The following is an 18381-nucleotide window of genomic DNA, read 5'->3' as shown; positions in this document are numbered from 1 at the left end:
CCCTTCCAACTCTATGATTCTATGATTCTATGATTCTATTCTTTTTCTTTTTTACCTTGCCTGCTTCTTGACACTTCTGTATTCTTTCTTCATCAGTAATTGATCAGTCTCCAGTCTGTTTTATAATCCCTGTATCTTTCCTCTAAAACAGTGGTTCTCAACCTGGAGGTCGGGACCCCTTTGGGGGTTGAACAACCCTTTCACAGGATTCATGGCAGGGCAAGCAGATTAGTCAGAGGGGGGGGGCATCTACACTAAGGTGACCAGATTTTAAAAACGGTAAAGCGGGACACGGGGGGGAGGTGCGGGCGGGCTTTGCTGGCGGGGTGTCCTCTGCCTCCTCCCCCTTGGGTCCCGCGTTACCATTTTTAAAATCTTGGCCACTCTGGAGCCATGGACTGCCTGGAGTATCCTGGGAGGCAGAGCTCCTCCCCTGGGCTGCTGGCACGGGCGATCCAGCAGGCAGGGCTGCCCTCTCTCTGAGTCAGAGGCACTAAGGGGGAGGGCGGGCGGCCGTCTGTTGGGAAAAATCTATTCCTTTATTAGAATTATTGTAGTAAAAGTTAGCAGAGTTATAATGAGACCAGACAAGGCAGATTGACTGTATATAAAAAGACAAACGTTACTAGCTAAACAAAGTAAGGGAACTGGAAGTTAAAAACAAGAAAAATACATTGCTACCTACAGCTCCTTCAGGAGCCGTCTAGCTTAGCTGTTACATGGTGGAGATTCAAGATGGATCTGCTTCTCTGCCTAAAGCAGAAAACACTCAAACAATGGGAAAACACTCAAACAAATTCTATCTCATCCTGCCAAACGTGGACATGCAAAACTAGAGTCAGGCCATGGCCGCAGCTAGGAAATTTACATGAGAAAACAGACCATTTGACCCACTCTGCCTGTCCCACTAGTAACAAGTGTAAACAAACAGTTTAACCCTTTGTCTGTGGCTAGCTCTTGCCAAGAGACAGTCCAACACTGTCCCCACCCAGACCCGTGTTGCCAGCGTCCTGCTAGGCTTACCCGGACTGATGCAGCCAGCATGCAGGGAAGGCCGGGCACATGCATTCCAGTCCAGCGCGGCTCCCCCGCCTCAAGAAGGAGGGCTGGACAGAGGCATGGCTAAGCAGAGGCCACGGGAAGGGGCAGCTGCAAGTGGCGGGCCCTGGCGCTCCATTGCAGAAACGATGATGACGTGCACCGGATCTGCGGCATCCTTCACGCGAGGAGCCGCCACTGTCGCCACAGGAGGCCACGAGATGCTGCCACTGCCCGCCTGACCCTCAGCACTGCCCTCCAGGGCTCCGCAGCTGCCACCATTGCCAGCCCATCTCTGCAGCCGGCGGGAATGGTGGTGCTGTACAAGCCCTGCCCCGGAGCCTGGGCGCCTGACGTCACACAGGGCACTTCGGGGTGACGCTGCAGCTACATGACGGCCTCCTAAGCCCAGCTTGCCTGCTGGGCTGCTGTGCGGCCAAAAAAAATTAAAATAATAATTTAAAAAATCGGGACGTTTGGGGAATGCTGAAGGATGTGGGGCAGATGCCACAAAGGAGGGATACACCTGGTCACCGTAATCTACACAACAGCCTTGCGGGATAGATCAAGATAGAGTAAGGTGACCAGATTCTGAGGGAACCTAAGGCGGGACACTGGGGGCGGGGGGGGGGCGGGGGGCGGCTCCCCATTGGTGGTGGTGGCCCCCTCCCCCCTCCTCCTCCTTCCCCCAACCCTTAGATGTGACAGCCTCCTGTTTAAATGCCAAGAATCGGAAGTGAGAGGGAGCTCTGAGTGGGTCCTCTACCCCGTCCCTTACATTACCTTCCTGCTGGCTCTGCAGTCCCCTCCTCACCTGGCTGGGCTCGCTCTCGTGGGGTGGGGTGGAGCTCGCTGATTGTTCCCCTTGAGCTCCAGGAGCACAAGCTCAGCGAGGACCCGGCTGTGGGCTGCAGCACGGCTGGAGCGCCTGGGAGGACGCGCAGGCCTGGGCTGATGCGGGGCTTAAGATCACCTCTGCCTTAGCTGCCGAGGGCCTGCCCTGAGCTGAAATGTCCAAGACTGGTGGGGCGTCGGAGGGAGGAAGCCAAAGAGTAGGCAGCAGCAGGAGGAAGGCAGGAAGTGCCCTGCCGGAGCCCATGGCCGCTGCTGCTGCCACAACGCTCTGCTTCACTTCGCGCCTCTGAGGCCCCGCAGCCGCCGCCATTGCCAGCTCGTTTCCACAGCCGGCAGGAATGGCAGCTCCACCCCAACCCACCCCACCCCACCCCACCCCATGAGAGCGAGCCTCCTGAGCCTGGGCTGCCCGTTGTACTGCCTGCCAAAAAATAAAAAAAACTAATTTTTTTTAGTGTTAATTTTTTTTTAATTTAAAAATTTAAAAACATTGCATAACGACACGGGACACTTGGAAAACGCTGCGGGACAGGGCGCAGATGCCCCCAATTGCGGGACTGTCCCGCCAAAGGCTGGTCACCTTAAGATAGATTGTTCAGCTGTCTGGAGCAGCAGAAAAGAGCGAGATCAGTATGGTGGGACAAGAAGCAGAACTGAACTGAGAAACCCCAGGGAAAAAAAATTATATACAATCATGAACAATGGATCTTCACGCCATTGGTCAGTTTCAGTTTAATTTCTGTGAAAGAACTCTTGCATAATGTTATGGTTGGGGGGCACTACAACATGAGGAAGTGTATTAAAGGGTTGCTGCATTAGGAAGGTTGAGAACCACTGCTCTAAAGACTACTTCCAAGGAACTTCCATATATTGGTTGAAGCACTGAAGGCACTCCATGAATGCTCTGCAATTACTTTTTTGCAATAGAGATGGTAGACAGCCAGCAGAATGACAGACTAGTGAAGTGAAAGCTGGGGCAACATGCAGGAGATGCAATGCAATATGGACAACAATCATAAAGGGGTAATTGTGGCATAGTAACAGGCATTTTGGCTCAAGCCATGTCCTGCAGCATGTTCTGAATCTCAGGTTTGTAAAGTGGGCAATTTACCACAAAGGCAGAATTATATTGAAATATATGAAGCTGCTTTACACTGAGTCAAACCCTGGTGTGTCAAGGTCATCATCTCCATGATTTCAGGAGGAAGGCTTTCAGATCACCTACTATGACCGTTTATGCACTGGGAACTCCACTGCCCCAGCTCCCGTGCAGGAGCACAAATGGGGGGTGGATGAGGTGCACCGAGCCAAATGCTCCCCTGTGTGGGTGCAGGAAGAGGTGAGGCAACCTGCCACAAATAATACTCCAGCCTGAAGCCGGGCATGAAGCCTCCAGTGCGTAAATGGTCTACCTGATACTTTTAACTGGAGATGGCAGGGATTGAATCTAGGACTTTCAGGCTCTACCACTGAGCCATGGCCCAGCTGCTGAATGAGGAAGCCAAGGGAATAAGGGCATGTTTCTGGGTCCATCATGACCATTGCATGTCATTTCTGTTCAAACCTTTTCCTTCTCTGAATCACTGTTTGCCCTTTCTGTGTTGAGATGAACAGTGGGCTACTGGAAGCACTCAAAACGGACTTGCCTATTGAGCCACCACTAATCTGTGCCACTTTCCTAATTAATAAGGGCAAGACTGCCCCCAATCAGCCTTCCTATAAGTTTACAGAGAAGGGAAGAGAAATTTCTGAATAGACCTAAATCATGCTGTCTACCAAGCCTACAACCAGAATTATTTTGGGTTGGGGCAGGGGGTGTTAAAGGTGTACAATGGTAGGCAGCCTCTAATTTATGGACTTATTTACATTTATAGTCTACCTTTCTTACTGAAACTGGAAGCTGGTGTAAAATAATATGATTTAAGCAAATGACACAAGTGAGATAATAACCAATGCAATAGGATCGGGATTATAATGTCTGCATGTTGCCTGTAGTCTCTTACTCAGACTGGGTTACGTTCTAGTGGGGTATTTGCAGCCGATTTATAGCTGTGCTCTATTCCACATTGGCCCATATGCCAGGGGTGGCCAAACCATGGCTCTCCAGATGTCCATGGACTACAATTCCCATGAATTCCCCTGCCAGCAGTGTGCTGTGGCTTGGCCACCTCTGCCATAGGCCAATCCGGTTGCCAGCCACTCATCTGAGGGAATGGATTATGAAGAGTAAGAGAATATCACGTTCAGAGGAGAGCCTTTGTGCTGCCATAAATGTCTGTTAATAATGGCAAAGCGCCACTTGCTTACTGCAGTGCTCTCCATGCATCAGAGCAAAGCACTGACAAAAAGATCATGGCCAAAGCCATGCATAGACTGCCAGCAAAGAGCTGGTATAGATAACTCTCTAACACCCAGGGTCTGGAACATATCTGCAAATAGTGCTTCTATTCTGGAGACAGCAGATGATGCATAAACTAATGTTTGCATGAGTCAGTCACTTCAGTCTCAAAGGAGCTATAGTATTTTGACAAATGGTATATATTGGTTGATTTCTTTCTTTATATCCCACCTTTCTCCCCAATGGGAACCCAGAGTACCTCGCATAGATTTTACCCTCACAACCATATGAGGTAGGCTAGGCTGTGACTGGGCCAAGGTCTCCCAGCAAGCTTCCACGGAAGACTGGGGATCTGAAGCCTGGTCTCCCCAGATCTCAGCACGACCCTAACCCTAACCCTAACCCTAACCACTAAACTACCCTTTTACCAGGGTTTTGTGTAATGCTAATGCTGGCTTATTTCTTCAATCAGAGCCTTCCATCCCCATATCTCAGCAGAGCACAGCCTGCAGTGCTCCCTGACTAGTTTTCATTGGCTGCTCACTTCCGGATTCCATTAGCAACTCTCCACATCATGCCATCTTCTCAGCGCCCAGTGCCAGGCCCTCTGTATGACTCTTTTAGAAGGCTCCAGTAAGATCCATAATTCAACCTCCCACCTTTGTTCAAGGGCCTTTTCATGGCCCCTCTCCCAAATATCTCATTGTGTGTCTAATGTAGTGATGCAACTTCCCAGATAGGACCTGGGGATCTCCTAGAATTATGGCTCATCTCTAGACTAAAGAGAAAGTAGTTGCTTTGGAGGGTGGATTCCATAGCATTATGCTCCACAGATGTTCCTCTCCACCCCAAATCCTGCCTACTCCTGGCCCCACCCCTAAAGGCTTCAGGTATTTCCTAACCCAGAGCTGGCAGTCCTAGTCTAATGTTCCTGGCTGAGGAAGGTGGTGCGATCCCTAGCTCTGCATTTGCTTTATCCCGATCCACCTATGTTATGATTCAGGTAGAACCTCTCTTTCACCACCTTGGTGCCTGCCCACCTGCCTGTCCCCTCCGTCCTCAAGGCTTGGATTCTGTGAACCACCAGTCAGAGACATTTCCAGTCCCAGGAAATTTTACTCTTCAAAGCTGAGGAACTTGCAGGGGTTGTGTGGGGGGAGGGGAGGGTATAAGATCATTCCTCTTGCCTCTTCCATGACTGTAGCTCAGCTTGCACAAGAAAAAGTAAGGAATAATTTCACCCCTTTACTCTTCCTATTGCAGTCACTATCAGTGCAACCATGAGTACAATCCAATCAAAATCTTTATTAGCCAGTTGAATCAAGTCTTTTGACCCTCGAAATAAACTTTCCTGGGATCAGAAATGGCTTCAAGGGAGAGGGGAGATTGAGGAAGATGCCACAATCCTTGTTCCTGCAGATCCTGTGTTTGGTCAGATAGTCCCAAATGCCGATCAGCCTTTTGCCACATCTCAAAAATGACATATTACAAAATCCTTGGGGTTATGTCTGCATCTGCTTTGGGTTCTTCAGATGGACAGGTATTACCATTTCCCTGCTGGGAAACAATCCCCAAGTGCACACAGGCCCAATTTGGATTGGGGCCACAATGTAAAGAAGAAAAATCTTAAGCCTTTCCTATGCCATTTATTTGTTCTAAAACAGACCCAGAGAGTACTGCTTACCCCACTGGGGAAACCTATGTGTACAGAGCCAGTTTGATACAGTGGTTAAGAGCAGTGGCTTCTAATTTGGTGAGCCAGGTTTGATTCCCCATACCTCTACATGCAGCCAGCTTGGTGACCTTGGACTTGTCACAGCCCTCATAGTGCTGTTCTGACCCAGTAGTCCTGTCAGAACTTTCTCAACCTCACCTACCTCACAGGGTGCCTGTTGTGCAGAGACAAAAGGAAAAGCATTTGTTAGCCACTTTGAGACTTCTTCAGGCCATGTAAAGCAAGGTATAAAGACAACTCTTCTTCTACATATGGTGTCCCACTTGTTCGAATATGCAATGTATGGTGTACAGATAGAAAGAGAAGAGGCTGAAGGGGACAGCAAGAAGACTATTAGTGAGGATAGTGAGGTCAGGACCTTTCTCTCCTGTTAAGTGTTACTTCTTGTCTGTCTTTAGATTGCTACTCTTAGGGGCAATTTCCTGCTTCTTCTCGGAAGCTTCTCTCTCATTCTCTCTCTGCAAGTCAGCCACGTAGACAGATGCTATCTCTATCTCTCCTCTGCACTATCATAGTATGTTAAATATGTTAACATAGTATGTTAAATTTATTCATTAAATAAATCCTTTTCTCCTAATTGTAAAATACAGCGTGTGCATATCAATGACTTATTTACTCTGCTAACACCACTTGATAGAGCCTCTTGTGGCGCAGAGTGGTAAGGCAGCAGTCATGCAGTCTGAAAGCTTTGCCCATGAGGCTGGGAGTTCGATCCCAGCAGACGGCTCAGGGTTGACTCAGCCTTCCATCCTTCCGAGGTCGGTAAAATGAGTACCCAGCTTGCTTCCTGGGGGGTAAACGGTAATGATTGGGGAAGGCACTGGCAAACCACCCCGTATTGAGTCTGCCATGAAAACGCTAGAGGGCGTCACCCCAAGGGACAGACATGACTCGGTGCTTGCACAGGGGATACCTTTACCTTTACTTTTTAACACCACTTGGGGTATATAGTATCCCCCAGGGCTACTTCAGTTTAAGAAAACAGTGCAGGGGAGAGGCTTAAGCACCTTGGAGATGGTGCACCAAAACCTTGACCTGAATTTTGTTTGGAGCAGGAACTCCCAATGTACATCTAATTGAAAGGCCTCATGGTGGACCCAGAGCAGGGCAGACTAGCCATTACAGCCACTGGACAGAGTACCAGTGAATCTTCCCCCCACTTCAGCTAGTTCAGCTCAGGGTAGAAGGCTGGTATCCTTCCTGGTCAAGCCATGAGCAGCCTAGGCAAGATGCAGGCAGTGGGCAAGGTGGAGAAGGCAGTGCTCAGCCCCTGGAAACTGTGCACATCTCTATATAGCTTGGATTTGGGGCAAGGGGGGGGGCTCAGTGGAGACAGTAGAGACACTATGGAGTCCACCCTCCAAAGCAGCCATTTTCTCCAGGAGAACTGATCTGTTTAGACTGATTATAATTCCAGGGCATCCCCAGGTCCCACATGGAGGCTGGCATCCCTATATCAAGATATGGCTGAGAAGAATCCAAGCCAAATGGTCATCAGGAATTGCACAGAGGAGGACTAAACCATCTCACTCTGCTATAGCTAGGAGCCTTGCTGGCAACAGGAGGGGAAGAACTTTTAAAGCCACAGAAGGAAAGATTAGTCCTGGTTGTCTCTCGGCTTTGTAAGGGTCCAGAATGAGAATGAGAGTCATAAACAAATTCCTGAACTTTCCCCTTAGGAATCATAGAGTAGGAAGGGGCCATACAGGCCTTCTAGCTTACAGAAAGGACAAGAGAGGATTATTCTTCAGGTCCCTAATTGGGAATTACGTTTTGTTTTGATAACAGGAACGAAAGGGAGACCTAGATTTGCTTCCTTGATTTTTGTGCAATAGCGCAAGGGGAGAAGGTGATTCAGCCTAGACTGAAGAGACATAAAATTCCCAGGCATTTTCTTGATAGTTGCACACATGCCTGAATAAACCTGGCAGTGGCTCACCCTAAGCAGTTTCACTGCATGTCCATGTCTTGTATTTGTAGAAAGAGGGATGTTCCATTGCCAAAAAAGGAATTCAAGCAGACTTTATTCTTTTTGCACACCGCTTATATCACCGGCCTGTCCAGTTGTTCGAAAAATTACATTTCTGAATCACTGAAAACGTATCTCCAAAACAATGACCTGTTGTACTTAAGAAGCAGCTGTTTCCAAATCCAGTTCAATAACAGTTACAGTAAATGATGCTGAAGATGTTCTTCCCGTCACTGCCAGGACTGCCTCCCTCGTTCCCCTTCATATTTAAATGGACATATAGGACCATGTGTGAGGGGGTTATAAAGGCTGGTGGGAGGGGCTAACATTGAAGGGAGCTGGGAGGTGTAGGCTGGGGGATTTCCTGAAGGGCACCCTGACCTCTCCCTTCCATAATATGAGCTCTGGACCTTCTCCAGCTCCAGCTCCTGCTCAAAGCCCAGTTTTCACTAAATCCCACCCCTCTGTCTTTGGCTTGTGTGATCCTTGAAGGCAGGGATTATATCCTGTTTTCTTTGTAGCATGCAGTGCCATGCCACTTGAGTGCCAATCTCAGTGGAGGCCCCTCAGAGCTGCCATAATGTTTGTTCATAATAAGAAAGCACCACTTGAGCTGAATGGCTTTTCTGTATGTCAGACCCCCACCAACAGCACAGCACTTCCTGTGAGATCAGAGCAAAACCAAGCAGAGGCTGCAGTTGCCCCCAGGGTAACACAGGCACTTTCATGAACATCATTTGCATAACCTGCAGGTTCATTTGCATTGTAAATTCCGATGGCTGCCTTGCAACTAGTGGGACAATACATTACTGGGGGAACCGGGCTCCATTGGAATGCAGAAGCCAGCAGAGGGACAAGGCCGGCTAGCTTTGCTGTCCTGAAGTGATGGAACTTCCTGAAGCAAACAAGCCCTGGAGATGAATATGAGCACATTATACGCTTCTCTGCCTCTGTTATTTCTCTGCCTAATTACACAATCTCTTTTGCTGAGTATCCATGTCCATCAGGCAGCTGCTGCCGTTCAGGGCGCTCATCGAGAAAGCTCTGTCTTTCAGAAGGCTTGGGAACTTTTGTTCTTTTTAAAAACAGGAGCTTAAACCTGTTCAGTAGCAATTGGTGTCCCTAAAGTGGAGGCAGCATAAAATGCAATCCAATTTTGCCATTGACTCCATCAGCAAATTATATAGAAAGGGAGGGGGTTCTTCTCTATTTGTCAAATAACTCTGGCACAGTTTCAGGGCTTTAAAAAAATAGTAGTAGGGAAAGAAGTATACAGAAGGGATTATTTCCTCTTCCACTGCCCAATGCTTAATTTCTGAACACTGAAGCACTGTGGGAAAAGTTTGCCTAAAAATCAGTGCAATTAAACAGGAAGGTTTTCCCCTTAATCCTAAAGGGCAGCTTTTATTTCCTAAGATAGTAGTGAAGGAGAGGCACTCCAGGGTATTATAACTATTTTTTTCACATATTCCAGGATTGAGCCCTGGCACTGAGAGCAGATTCCAGTACCCTCACGGAGGCCATAGATTGTTGTTGTTGTTAGTTGCGAAGTCATGTCCGACCCATTGCGACCTCATGGACAATGATCCTCCAGGCCTTCCTGTCCTCTACCATTCCCCGGAGTCCATTTAAGTTTGCACCCACTGCGTCAGTGACTCCATCCAGCCACCTCATTCTCTGCTGTCCCCTTCTTCTTTTGCCCTCAATCGCTCCCAGCATTAGGCTCTTCTCCAGGGAGTCCTTGCTTCTCATGAGGTGGCCAAAATATTTGAGTTTCATCTTCAGGATCTGGCCTTCTAAGGAGCAGTCAGGGCTGATCTCCTCTAGGACTGACTGGTTTGTTTTCCTTGCAGTCCAAGGGACTCGCAAGAGTCTTCTCCAGCACCAGAGTTCAAAAGCCTCAATTCTTTGACGCTCGGCCTTCCTTATGGTCCAACTTTCGCAGCCATACATTGCAACTGGGAAGACCATAGCCTTGACTAGATGCACTTTTGTTGGCAGGGTGATGTCTCTTCTTTTTAGGATGCTATCTAGATTTGCCATAGCTTTCCTCCCCAGGAGCAAGCGTCTTTTAATTTCTTTGCTGCAGTCCCCATCTGCAGTGATCTGGGAGCCGAGGAAAATAAAACCCGTCACTATCTCCATTTCTTCCCCATCTATTTGCCAGGAATTGAGAGGGCCGGATGTCATGATCTTTGTTTTCTTGATGTTGAGTTTCAAGCCAACTTTTGCACTCTCCTCCTTCACCCGCATCAACAGGCTCTTTAGTTCCTCTTCACTTTCTGCCATTAGAGTGGTATCATCTACATATCTAAGGTTGTTGATATTTCTTCCTGCAATCTTGATCCCAATTTGTGACTCATCTAACCCCGCCTTTCTCATGATGTGCTCCTCATACAAGTTAAATAGACAAGGCTAAGGTGACCAGATTTTAACACTGGTAAAGCCATTGCCCGGGGGGGGGTTCTTTTTTTTTTTTTGCAATATATATTTTTATTTTTATAAAGATAAAGATAGAACAGAACAGAACCGGGGGGGGGGGGTCTTGATTAAAAATTAGTTCTATATGGAGCAACGAAATGTTTCATAGAACGCACAGAACGCAAAAATAGTATTGTAATATATATATTTTTAATTGCAACGTAAGTACAATCTGCCAGGTACCCCCAGATGTCCCTCCAAAAGTAGGACAATCTGGTTACCTTAGTCAAGGCAACAGTATATAGCCCTGCCGAACTCCTTTCTCAATCAGTGATTCCATGCCCGGTTCTCACTGTTGCTACTTGACCTGCATATAGGTTTCTCAAGAGACAGATAAAATGTTTTGGTATTCCCATCTGTTTAAGTATTTGCCACAATTTGTTGTGCTTTGCACAATCAAAGGCTTTAGCATAGTCAATGAAGCAGAAGTAGATATTTTTCTGGAACTCCCTAGCTTTCTCCATGATCCAGCGTATGTTGGCAGTTTGATCTCTAGTTCCTCTGCCTCTTTGAAATCCTGCCTGTACTTCTGGAAGTTCTCGGTCCACATATTGCCGGAGTCTAGATTGTAGGATTCTGGGCATAACTTTGCTAGCATAAGAAATTAGTGCAATGGTGCGGTAGTTTAACCATTCTTTGGCATTGTCCTTTTTTGGGATTGGAATGTACTGACCTTTTCTAATCTTGTGGCCACTGTTGAGCTTTCCAAATTTGCTGGCATATTGAGTGCAGCAGTTTTACTGCATCGTCTTTTAAGATTTTGAATAGTTCAACAAGAATGCTGTCACCTCCACTAGCTTTATTGTTGCTCAGACTTCCTAAGGCCCATTTGACTTCACATTCGAAAAGATGTTAATTTTCCTTTCCTCTTATAGTATTTTTCATATAAAATATCATGTACCATAACTGGACACTGGATATTTCAGTGTAGAAGCCCACATATGGATGTGTAATGACTGTATCTGAAAGATATCACTTCTTGTTTGCCTACTGTGGATACCACTATGGCTCAGAGCTTCCTAAATTGTATATACACCAAATATACCTTCAGGAAATATAATGGCATTTGTCACTCTCTCATGCTATAGTCTACACACTTCATGCTAATTCCATTTGTAAGAATTAGTAACTCTCTCACACACACATTTAAATTTGTTTCAAATTAGAATATGACTCTTTCTCCCTGTGCTCGAGAGGGCATGAAAGGGCAGAACTCCCCACTCCAAATGTCCTGCCCCAGTTAAAATGATGGATCATGTGGCCAACTGGTTTTACATAAAAAGGACTTAAAGTGGGTCACAGTGGAATACAGCCCCAGGAAGAAAACAGCCAAGAAACTAATGGGCCCAACAAGACAAGCATATCTCAGCAAGCCCCAAAGGCTGCAGTGACCTGGGGAATGAGGAGCCAAAGATAATCCCCGCAAATCCCAGGAGCCTATTGATATGTAGAGCTTTGTTTGGAAGGAGGATGCTCCTCAGAGCAAGCTCTGGTAAGGGAGGGGGTGGCAAGTCACTTTGGAATGTGAGTTTGTTTGGATGCTAAGGAGGCGATTTAATCAGGAGTTTCAATGGCCCCTCTTCAGCATGAAAAGCTGGATTGAGGAATGGCCCTTCATTGGCTATTTTGTGACCCCTGACAGAGCCTTATCTCTGTTGCACTGTCTTTAGCAAGTTGGCGTGCTACTCATTTATTGGCATCTCATAATTATCATGCCATTGCATCCTCTCCACTTTGAGACAATTTGCTGTGGCCTTGAGACAATTAATGAGGACGGCCAAGTTAATGGACATGTTCTTCGGCTGTGTATGTGTGCTTTCTGCAGCAAACATGGAAGCAAACATAGAAGCTTCAACTGGTTGGCTGTTTTCTTTCCAACCGTGGACCAATCCATTCAGCGTTGTTTAAAATGGATGGCTGGTTGCTTGGTCTTTTGAACAGTGAGATGAGCACACACCAGACTCCTCTAACTGCTTCCTGATGTGACAGATGTTCAGGGACTTTGCTGCAGACTGCCCCCCCCCCACAGTTTACATGGGCTGAAAACACACAGACTCTCTGTGCATGCCACTAATTCATACACAGACGTTTCCTGAAGCCACAGGGACGAAGCCTTAAGGCTGTTAGATCCTTACTAGATCAAAATTGTTAAGGGACACTGTGGCGCTTCTGCCTGGAATAGACTTTGATTATGTTGGAGCGGCAGTGTGAGGTAGTGGTGAAGACTGCTGGACTAATATCTTGGAAACCCAGATTAAGATCTCCACACTCGGGGCACAGAAGCCCACTGGGTAACCTTGACCCTGTCATACTCTCTCAACCTAACTTACCTCACAAGGTTATGAGAACAATGGTGATAATGTTAATTGCTTTGGGTCTCTATTGGGGAGAAAAGTGGGGTACAAATGAATTAAATAACTAATAAAAATTTGTTGAAGAGAAGTCTGAAGAAGGGAAGCAAATTCCAAATTCTTAAATCCCAGAGGGGTACTTGTGTTAGCCTGCAGCAGCAAACATAAACAGAAATCTTACGGTACTAACAAGTACCAGCAAGGCATAATGGTTAGACTAGGATTCAAGAGACCCATGTTCAAATCCTCACTCTGCCATGAAAACTTCAGGGGTGATTGTAGGCCAGTTGCTCTTTCACCTCTACCTACCTCACAAGGTTGTTGTTGTTGCTATAAAAATAAAATTGAGGATGTTGTAAACTGGTTTTGGTCTCCATTGAGAGAGGAAAACGGGGGGAGAGGGGGAAAGAGAGAAATGGAGGAGAACCCTCTTTCTCAGATACAGTGAGTGGATCTTCACTGTGTATTCATTTTATGCCAAAGGTTTTAAAACAACATCAAAGCAGCTTTTCAAACCTCCACATAAAACGCCTACACATTCAGGATCCACTGCAAAAGTAGTCTCTATCCACAAATGTTTTGCCTGAGGTTTGCCATAAAGCTCCTGTTTATGCTAAAAGGGGTTCTCTGTTAAAATAAGAGACATCTCAAAACAATACATCAACTGATTTTTTTTAAACTCAGGACTCATCTGTCAAAGTCACACACCTCTAGCCCCAGTCGTGTATCTACTGTAGCTGTACTCACTGAAAGGCATTCTGCACATGCTCCAAGACACTTCTGTGTTATTGTTACAGGGCTGAATTCTATAATCAGCAATAGGTCCTGTATAGCAGGCCAGACATTCTCCCAGATATTCTCCTAAATAGCCCAGGAGTCCCAGTAGAGTTCTAAAGGACCTTGCAGAGGTTAGCGGTGCCCACATGCAGTGGTCCAAATGAACTCACTACTTGTCTCCCATGTGCTGTAGCTCCAAAATAAACCTAATGGTTATTTTTTTTATATTTATGTTATTTATAGTTCGCCTTTATTACTGAGACTCAAGGTGGATGACACAGAATGAATCAATACAATCAACACAATGTGACATTCACTCAACAAGGAAACAGGATTTGGGGTTATTGAACCATCCAGAAATCAAAACACAGAAGTAAATCAAAGCATAAGAGTTAACATAACACTTTAAATGATGCAAGCTTAACATAGCTGGGCCAATTGACCCAAACTATACAGAGTAGTGAGGACCTTTGTGAAGCCTTTTGTACAATGCTGCCCTATTTCTGTCACAGACAAGCCTTCTTGAAGAACTCAGTTTTGCAAGGTTTGCAGGAAGCCAGGAGAGTGGGAGTCTTCCTGAACTCCTCAGGCAGGCCATTCCACCAGATGGGGGCCACAACAGAGAAAGGACATATACAAAAAGGCATTGATTTTGCCCAATTGCATATTGGTACCTGCAGAAGATCCTGTTCAGATAGAATCATAGAACAAGCCTACAGGTCATCTAGCCTAACCCCCTTCTCAGTACAGGATCTGCCCAGAGCATTCAGGATAAGTATCTATCCAGCCGCTACTTGAAGACTACCAGTGAGGGGGAGCTCACCACCTCCTTAGTCAACTGATTCCACAGCTGAACTACTCTGACTGAATTTCCCCCCCTGATATCTAGCCAGTACCATTCTACACATAGTTCAAACCCTATGGGACACTCCCTGTCCTTCTCCGAGTGACATTTCAGTCAGCAATCATGTCCCCTCTCAACCTCCTCTTCTTCAGGCTGAACATTCCCAAGTCTCCCAGCTTTTCCTCAGAGGTCTTGGTCCCCAGGCACAAATCATCCACATCAGTCTCCTTTGCACCTTCTCAATTTTTTCAACATCCTTTTTGAAGTGATGACTCAAGAAGTGCACACTTTACTCCAGGCGGCGTCTGACCAATGCTGTATATAGCAGGACTGACATCTTGTGATTTTGATGTGAAGCCCACTGATACAGCCAAAGACAGCATTCACCCTTTTTTTATCATGGCATTACACTGTCTGCTCCTATTTGGTTTACAGTCACAAGTACCCGAAGATCTCATCCACACACACTGCTACCCAGAAGTAAACTGTGTGAAGCTGTTGTGGTGGAGTGTAGGGGGAGATGCACAGAGAAAAGTCCAAAGCCATGAAGGGCTTTTCAGTACTTTAAACCAGCGGTCCCCAACACCTGGTCCGGTGATCGGGACTGGTCCGTGGATCAGTTGGTACCGGGCCACAGCTCCTCCTCGTCCTCCTCTCTGGCTGCTGCCTCGGGGGCTGCCCTACCACTCTGCTGCCGGCTGACCTTTGGTGCTCTCCGGCGGCTGCCATGGCTGGGGCTCCCTCTCAGCATGGCAATGTGCATCTGCTGCTGGCAGTGCCCCCCAGCGGGCGGCGGGAAGTCAGGGGCGCTGGCGGGAAGGTAAGTGGAGCAGGAGCCCCGGGCCTCAGTAAAATTGTCAAGCATTGACCGGTCCCCGGTGATAATAAGGTTGGAGACCACTGCTTTAAACTGAGCCCAGTAACTGATAGGCAGCCTGTGGAGTGATTACAGAATCGGAGCAATGCACATGGTCCATCTAGCTCCTGAGAGCAGCCAAGCTGGAGCAATATGCAACCAGCAAGTGCTTGTGATTATGAAAGGAGACCAGTGTACAGTGCATTGCAGTAATGTGGTCTTGATGTCACCATGGCATGGATCCAGGTGGCCAGATCCGTTGTATCAAGGGAAGAGGCCACTGTTCAAGTTAAGGTGAGTTGGAAGAAAGCCTTTTTTGCAACTGCATTAACTTGCTTCTCCAATTAATGTTGGGGCCAATATAATCTTGGGGCTCTTAATTGAGTCAACCAAGGTCAGATGAACGCCACTGAAAGTGGGGACAGTAAAATCCTTCAAGGCTGCATTCCCAGCCAACTCTGTGTTTGTCTTTCCATTTGTTCACTATTAGCCATTTAACCAAAACAGCCAGGCAGCCAAACTGAACCTCCATCATCAGGAGATTTGGATAACTATGTGTATATAATCTGCACATTGATGATGATGATGATGATGATGATGATGATGATGATGATGATGATGATTATTTATTAGATTTATTTCCCGCCACTCCCCGTAGGCTCGTGGCGGGTCACAACAGTTCTATCCCCATTAAAATACCCATTAAAAGACTTTAAAACAATCCCAACATGGCAGAAGTTCTTATTCCCACCCCTGCTATCAGAGCGGCAGGGAGGGTAGGGAGGAGATGCTAGGTCTGGGGGGGGGGGAATGCTGGCACTCATTCGCTGACCCCGGCCTCAACCAAAAACCAGGCAGAAGAGCTCCGTCTTGCAGGCCGTGCGGAAAGCTGGTAAATCCTGCAGGGCCCGCAGCTCACCCGGGAGCTCATTCCACCAGGTAGGGGCCAGGACCGAAAAGGCCCTGGCCCTGGTCGAGGCCAGGCGCGATTCTCTAGGGCCAGGAACGATCAGGAGGTTCTCCCCCGCTGAGCGTAAAGCCCTGTGGGGGATATAGGGCGGTAGGCGGTCCCTCAGGTATGTGGGTCCCAACCCGCGTATAGCCTTAAAGGTCAAAACCAGAACCTTGAACCTGATCCGGGCAGCAATTGGCAACCAATGCAGCTGCCTCAGCACAGGCTGGATATGGGCCCTCCAAGGTGTACCAGTGAGGACCCGAGCAGCTGCGTTTTGCACTAGCTGGAGTTTTCGGATCAGAGACAAGGGTAGGCCGGCGTAGAGTGAGTTACAGAAATCTATTCTGGAGGTGACTGTCGCATGGATCACTGTAGCCAAGTGGTCAGGGGACAGGTAGGGCGCTAGTAGTCGGGCCTGGCGAAGATAGAAAAATGCCTGACCCGCTACTCTCTTGACCTGAGCCTCCATAGTCAGGGAGGTATCGATGGTCACCTCCAAATTCCTGGCCTGGGGCGCGATAGTAAGTTGCGCTCCTGCCAGGGTAGGTAAGCGCTCTGCCTGGTCCTGCCCTCTGCCTCCCAGCCACAGGACCTCCGTCTTGGAGGGGTTGAGTTTCAGGCAACTCTGCTCGAACCATTCAGTCACTGCTTCCAAACATCTGGCGAATGGTTCCAGGGAGGAGTCTGGGTGGCCATCCATGAGGAGATAGAGCTGGGTGTCATCAGCGTACTGGTGGCAACCCAGCCCCAAACTCTGTACCAGTTGGGCCAGAGGGTGCATAAAGATGTTGAATAACGTGGGGGAGAGGACTGCGCCCTGCGGTACCCCACAAGGGAGTCCGTAGGGACGCGAGAACTCTTCCCCCACTGCAACCCTCTGGGTCTGGTTCTGGAGAAAGGAGCGTATCCAGCGCAAGGCTGTGCTCTGTATCCCCGTGCCGGCGAGGCGATGGATCAGAAGGTCGTGATCCACGATGCCAAAGGCCGCCGATAGGTCCAAAAGGACCAACACGGCCGACCCACCTCTGTCCAGCTGGCGACGGAGATCATCCAAAAGGGCGACCAACACCGTCTCCACCCCGTGGCCAGGACGGAAGCCCGACTGATGTGGATCGAGTGCCGAAGTTTCCTCCAAGAATGCCGAGAGCTGGTCAGCCGCAGCCCTCTCCACCACCTTGCCCAGGAACGCCAGATGCGATACTGGGCGGTAGTTGGCAGGGTCCTGCGGGTCCAGCGTTGATTTTTTTAGGAGAGGGCGAACCTCTGCCCCCTTTAGCCGCTCAGGAAACTCCCCCAAACTTAGGGAGGAGTTGATGATGTCTCTGAGCTGGCCTCCTATCCCCTGGCCGCCTCCCTTGAGGAGCCAGGAAGGGCAGGGATCAAGGGGGCAAGTGGTCGCCCTGACCGAGCTCAGCAACTTGTCCACTTCGGGAAGAGAGAGCCGCCTGAAGCCATCAAACCTTACTACCAAAGGCGGCCAACAGGTCTCCAGTTCATTTACTGTATTAATTGTGGCGGGAAGGTCACGACGGAGTGACAAGTCTTTATCTGCAAAATGGCTCACAAATGCCTCGCAGCCGAGTGCCAATTGTCTAGTATTTTGGCGCCCCTCAAGGGCGGTGAGTGATCTAACTACCCTGAATAATTGGGCCGGGCGAGAGCTTGCGGACGCGATTTCCGTGGCAAAAAACTCTCGTTAAGCCACTTTCACCGCCATCTCATACGCCCTCATAAGCGTGCGATAAGATGTTCTTATAACCTCGTCACGAGTCTTCCGCCACACTTGGTCCAATCGTCTCACTTCCCTTTTCTTCTCCCAGAGTCCCCCGGTATACCAGGGGGCCCGTTTCAATCGAGGGCAGAGAGGACGTTTAGGAGCGATCTTATCTATAGCAGCCGTCAGGCGGGACTGCCAGTCCTCCACCAAGGCCGCTAGTGAGTCACCAGGAGGCATCCCGCAGAGCATTCCGGAATCCAATCAGATCCATAAGTCTCCGCGGGCAGGCAAAAATCCGCCCGCCGCCCAACTGGGGAGGGGGTGGTATCCTGAGCCGAGCCTGCAGGGCGTAGTGACCACGGCACAGCCAAGGCTGCATCCAGAACCACCTCTATCCCAGCACCAAAAATCAGATAGAGTGTGTGGCCGGCGTGATGGGTAGGGCCGGTAACAAATTGCGAGAGC

Source organism: Paroedura picta, chromosome 3 (assembly GCF_049243985.1).
Source record: "Paroedura picta isolate Pp20150507F chromosome 3, Ppicta_v3.0, whole genome shotgun sequence".
Classification (NCBI taxonomy): Eukaryota; Metazoa; Chordata; class Lepidosauria; order Squamata; family Gekkonidae; genus Paroedura; species Paroedura picta.
The sequence above is the reverse complement of the archived record's forward strand: the minus strand, read 5'-3'. Positions refer to the sequence as shown.